A 6,554-nucleotide genomic window follows, 5' to 3' on the forward strand; every position below is an offset into this window, starting at 1 on the left:
ATTAACCGGAGGCCCAGCCCAGAATTGCTATTTTTTGTATATTTCAGTGTTTCGCAGAAAAAGAATATCAAACGGAGTCCAAACAGAATGAAACCTTCGGGAACGTGATTTTTGGAACAAACGTGATCTAGAGGACTTGGACCCTACGTCAAGAAAGCAACCAGGAGGGCACGAGGTAGGGGGGCGCGCCTACCCCCTGGGCGCACCCTCCACCCTCGTGGGGCCCATGTTGCTCCACCGACGTACTTCTTCCTCCTATATATACCTACGTACCCCCAAACTACCAGATACGGAGCCAAAAACCTAATTCCACCGCCGCAACCTTCTGTACCCGTGAGATCCCATCTTGGGCCTTTTCCGGTGCTCTGCCGGAGGGGGCATTGATCACGGAGGGCTTCTACATCAACACCATAGCCTCTCCGATGATGTGTGAGTAGTTTACCTCAGACCTTCGGGTCCATAGTTACTAGCTAGATGGCTTCTTCTCTCTCTTTGGATCTCAATACAAAGTTCTCCACGATTCTCGTGGAGATCTATTCGATGTAATCTTCTTTTGCGGTGTGTTTGTTGAGACTGATGAATTGTGGGTTTATGATCAAGTTTATCTATGAACAATATTTGAATCTTCTCTGAATTCTTTTATGTATGATTGGTTATCTTTGCAAGTCTCTTCGAATTATCAGTTTGGTTTGGCCTACTAGATTGATCTTTCTTGCAATGGGAGAAGTGCTTAGCTTTGGGTTCAATCTTGCGGTGTCCTTCCCCAGTGACAGCAGGGGCATCAAGGCACGTATTGTATTGTTGCCATCGAGGATAACAAGATGGGGTTTATTTCATATTGCATGAGTTTATCCCTCTACATCATGTCATCTTGCTTAAAGCGTTACTCTGTTCTTATGAACTTAATACTCTAGATGCATGCTGGATAGCGGTCGATGTGTGGAGTAATAGTAGTAGATGCAGGCAGGAGTCGGTCTACCTGTCGCGGACGTGATGCCTATATACATGATCATACCTAGATATTCTCATAACTATGCTCAATTCTGTCAATTGCTCAACAATAATTTGTTCATCCAACGTAATACTTATGCTCTCGAGAGAAGCCACTAGTGAAACCTATGGCCCCCGGGTCTATTTTCCATCATATTAATCTTCCAATACTTCGTTATTTCTTTTGCCTTTTATTTTACTTTGCATCTTTATCATAAAAATACCAAAAATATTATCTTATCATATCTATCAGATCTCACTCTCGTAAGTGACCGTTGAGGGATTGACAACCCTTTATCGCATTGGTTGCGAGGTTCTTATTTGTTTGTGTAGGTACGAGGGACTCGTGCATGATCTCCTACTGGATTGATACCTTGGTTCTCAAAAACTGAGGGAAATATTTATGCTACTTTACTGCATCACCCTTTCCTCTTCAAGGGAAAACCAACGCAGTGCTCAAGAGGTAGCAAGAAGGATTTCTGGCGCCGTTGCCGGGGAGATTCGCGCCAAGTCAAGCCAAGTCAAGTCAAGACATACCAAGTACCCATGACAAACTCTTATCCCTCGCATTACATTATTTGCCATTTGCCTCTCGTTTTCCTCTCCCCCACTTCACCCTTGCCGTTTTATTCGCCCTCTCTTTCCTTTCGCCTCTTTTCCGCTTGTTTCGTCCTTATGGCTAGTCCTTTATCCACTCCTTTATCTCCCGAGAATGAAGTTCTTAATTTTAAACAAAGGGAGGGAGAAAATCTAAAAGATGCTTGGTATAGAATCTGCAATGCTCAAAATAGATCTACCCGAAAGCAATCTACTACCATTCTTCTTCGCAATTTTTATGTAGGAATCACTCCTTGGTATAGATATATTCTTGATACCATTACCGGAGGGAATTTCTTGGGTAGCCATACTTTTGATTCTTATAATGCTATGGTAGATTTATTTGGCTCACCACCTCTTTTGGTTAATGGAACTATGTTAACTTTGGAACATGTGATGCAAAGGCTTGAAATTATTGAAAATAAAGTTGCCACTACGGAATTGATTGAGAATTTGGATAAAAAGATCCATAATCAAATTACTCAATATGGATCTAAGGTAGGAGTCACTTTGAATTTTTTTAAAGAAAAGGAACCCATAGTTAATGAAAGAATAATTCAAGATTCTACTAGAATCGATAAACTTGAGGGTATCATTACAAACTTGGGGACCGCCTTTTCTTCCGTAAAGAACACTTCCAATCCTCCTACCAAAATTGCCAAGCTTATGTATGTTCCTAAAAATAAGGGTGAATCCTCTAGTAAGGAAACTGCGGATCTCAAATCAATAAGTGTTCATCCCAATCTTTTTGCTATCATTAAGGAACCATTTGCTACAAATGATTTTTTCGATTTTGTGCCTAGAAGTTTGATAATTAATAGAAAGAAAGAAACTCCTAAGGGTGATAGGTGTCTTATTGAAGAATTGCCTACCAAAGATGGCAATACCTAGATCTATCCTTGCTTTTATGCCTAGCTAGGGGCGTTAAACGATAGCGCTTGTTGGGAGGCAACCCAATTTTATTTTTAGTTTTTTTGCTTTTTGCTTCTGTTTAGGAATAAATATTTGATCTAGCCTCTGGTTAGATTTGTTTTTATGTTTTAATTAGTGTTTGTGCCAAGTTAAACCTATAGGATCTTCTTGGATGATAGTTATTTGATCTTGCTGAAAATTCCAGAAACTTTCTGTTCACGAAAACAATTGTTAAAAATCACCAGAACGTGATAAATATTGATTCCAATTGCAGCAGATCAATAAACAAATTTTTAGGTCGTCCTATTTTGGCTGAATTTTTGGAGTTCCAGAAGTTTGCGTTAGTTACAGATTACTACAGACTGTTCTGTTTTTGACAGATTCTGTTTTTCGTGTGTTGTTTGCTTATTTTGATGAATCTATGGCTAGTAAAATAGTTTATAAACCATAGAGAAGTTGGAATACAGTAGGTTTAACACCAATATAAATAAATAATGAGTTCATTACAGTACCTTGAAGTGGTGTTTTGTTTTCTTTCGCTAACGGAGCTCACGAGATTTTCTGCTAAGTTTTGTGTTGTGAAGTTTTCAAGTTTTGGGTAAAAGATTTGATGGATTATGGAACAAGGAGTGGCAAGAGCCTAAGCTTGGGGATGCCCATGGCACCCCAAGATAATCTAAGGACACCAAAAAGCCAAAGCTTGGGGATGCCCCGGAAGGCATCCCCTCTTTCGTCTACTTCCATCGGTAACTTTACTTGGAGCTATATTTTTATTCACCACATGATATGTGTTTTGCTTGGAGCGTCTTGTATTATTTGAGTCTTTATTTGTTAGTTTGCCACAATCATCCTTGCTGTACACACCTTTTGAGAGAGACACACATGATTCGGAATTTATTAGAATACTCTATGTGCTTCACTTATATCTTTTGAGCTATATAGTTTTTGCTCTAGTGCTTCACTTATATCTTTTAGAGCACGGTGGTGGATTTGTTTTATAGAAACTATTGTTCTCTCATGCTTCACTTATATTATTTTGAGAGTCCTACAAAACAGCATGGTAATTTGCTTAAATTGAGAAATTAGTCCTAAAGTAATAGGCATCCAAGATTAGTAAAAATTATCTTATGAGTGTGTTGAATACTATGAGAAGTTTGATGCTTGATAATTGTTTTGAGATATAAAGATGGTGATATTAGAGTCATGCTAGTTGAGTAGTTGTGGATTTGAGGAATACTTGTGTTAAAGTTTGTGATTCCCGTAGCATGCACGTATGGTGAACCGTTATGTGATGAAGTCGGAGCATGATTTATTTATTGATTGTCTTCCTTATGAGTGGCGGTCGGGGACGAGCGATGGTCTTTTCCTACCAATCTATCCCCCTAGGAGCATGCGCGTAATACTTTGCTTTGATAACTTGTAGATTTTTGCAATAAATATATGAGTTCTTTATGACTAATGTTGAGTCCATGGATTATACGCACTCTCTTCCTTCCACCATTGCTAGCCTCTCTAATACCGCGCACTTTTCGCTGGTATCATACACCCACCATATACCTTCCTCAAAACACCCACCATACCTACCTATCATGGCATTTCCATAGCCATTCCGAGATATATTGCCATGCAACTTACCACCGTTCCGTTACCATGACACGCTCCATCATTGTCATATTGCTTCGCATGATCATGTAGTTGACATCGTATTTGTGGCAAAGCCACCGTTCATAATTCTTTCATACATGTCACTCTTGATTCATTGCATATCCCGGTACACCGCCGGAGGCATTCACATAGAGTCATATTTTTTTCTAAGTATTGAGTTGTAATTGTTGAGTTGTAAGTAAATAAGAGTGTGATGATCATCATTTTTTTAGAGCATTGTCCCAAGTGAGGAAAGGATGATGGAGACTATGATTCCCCCACAAGTCGGGATGAGACTCCGGACAAAAAACAGAAAAAAAGAGGCCATAAAAAATAAAAAAAGAGAGAAAAGGCCCAAATAAAAAAAGAGAGAAAAAGAGAGAAGGGACAGTGTTACTATCCTTTTACCACACTTGTGCTTCAAAGTAGCACCATGATCTTCATGATAGTGAGTCTCCTATGTTGTCACTTTCATATACTAGTTGGAATTTTTCATTATAGAACTTGGCTTGTATATTCCAATGACGGGCTTTCTCAAAATGCCCTAGGTCTTCATGAGCAAGCGAGTTGGATGCACACCCACTTAGTTTCTTTAGTTGAGCTTTCATATACTTATAGCTCTCGTGCATCCGTTGCATGGCAATCCCTACTCACTCACATTGATATCTATTAATGGGCATCTCCATAGCCCGTTGATACGCCTAGTTGATGTGAGACTATCTTCTCCTTTTTTTGTCTTCTCCACAACCACCCTTCTATTCCACATATAGTGCTATATCCATGGCTCACGCTCATGTATTGCGTGAAGATTGAAAAAGTTTGAGAACACTGAAAGTATGAAACAATTGCTTGGCTTGTCATCGGGGTTGTGCATGATTTAAATACTTTGTGTGGTGAAGATAGAGCATAGCCGGAGTATATGATTTTGTAGGGATAACTTTCTTTGGCCATGTTATTTTGAGAAGACATGATTGCTTAGTTAGTATGCTTGAAGTATTATTATTTTTATGTCAATATTAAACTTTTGTCTTGAATCTTTCAGATCTGAGTATTCATAGCACAATTAAGAGAATTACATTAAAAATTATGCTAAGAAGCATTCCACATCAAAAATTCTGTTTCTATCATTTACCTACTCGAGGACGAGCAGGAATTAAGCTTGGGGATGCTTGATACGTCTCCAACGTATCTACAATTTTTGATTGTTCCATGCTATATTATATTCTGTTTTGGATGTCAATGGGCTTTATTTTACAGTTTTATATTATTTTTGGGACTCACCTATTAACCGGAGGCCCAGCCCAGAATTGCTGTTTTTTGCCTATTTCAGTGTTCCGCAGAAAAAGGATATCAAACGGAGTCCAAACGGAATGAAACCTTCGGGAACATGATTTTTGGAACAAACGTGATCCAGAGGACTTGGACCCTACGTCAAGAAAGCAACCAGGAGGGCACGAGGTAGGGGTGCGCCTACCCCCTGGGCACGCCCTCCACCCTCGTGGGGCCCATGTTGCTCCACCGACGTACTTCTTCCTCCTATATATACCTACGTACCCCCAAACTACCAGATACGGAGCCAAAAACCTAATTCCACCGCCGCAACCTTCTGTACCCATGAGATCCCATCCTGGGGCCTTTCCGGCGCTCCGCCGGAGGGGGCATTGATCACGGAGGGCTTCTACATCAACACCATAGGCTCTCCGATGATGTGTGAGTAGTTTACCTCAGACCTTCGGGTCCATAGTTACTAGCTAGATGGCTTCTTCTCTCTTTTTGGATCTCAATACAAAGTTCTCCACGATTCTCGTGGAGATCTATTCAATGTAATCTTCTTTTGCGGTGTGTTTGTTGAGACCGATGAATTGTGGGTTTATGATCAAGTTTATCTATGAACAATATTTGAATCTTCTCTGAATTCTTTTATGTATGATTGGTTATCTTTGCAAGTCTCTTCGAATTATCAGTTTGGTTTGGCCTACTAGATTGATCTTTCTTGCAATGGGAGAAGTGCTTAGCTTTGGGTTCAATCTTGCGGTGTCCTTTCCCAGTGATAGTAGGGGCAGCAAGGCACATATTGTATTGTTGCCATCGAGGATAACAAGATGGGGTTTATTTCATATTGCATGAGTTTATCCCTCTACATCATGTCATCTTGCTTAAAGCATTACTCTGTTCTTATGAACTTAATACTCTAGATGCATGCTGGATAGCGGTCGATGTGTGGAGTAACAGTAGTAGATGCAGGCTGGAGTCGGTCTACTTGTCGCGGACGTGATGCCTATATACATGATCATACCTAGATATTCTCATAACTATGCTCAATTCTGTCAGTTGCTCAACAGTAATTTGTTCACCCACCGTAATACTTATGCTCTCGAGAGAAGCCACTAGTGAAACCTATGGCCCCCGGG

Source organism: Triticum aestivum, chromosome 6D (assembly GCF_018294505.1).
Source record: "Triticum aestivum cultivar Chinese Spring chromosome 6D, IWGSC CS RefSeq v2.1, whole genome shotgun sequence".
In the NCBI taxonomy this organism is placed as follows: Eukaryota; Viridiplantae; Streptophyta; class Magnoliopsida; order Poales; family Poaceae; genus Triticum; species Triticum aestivum.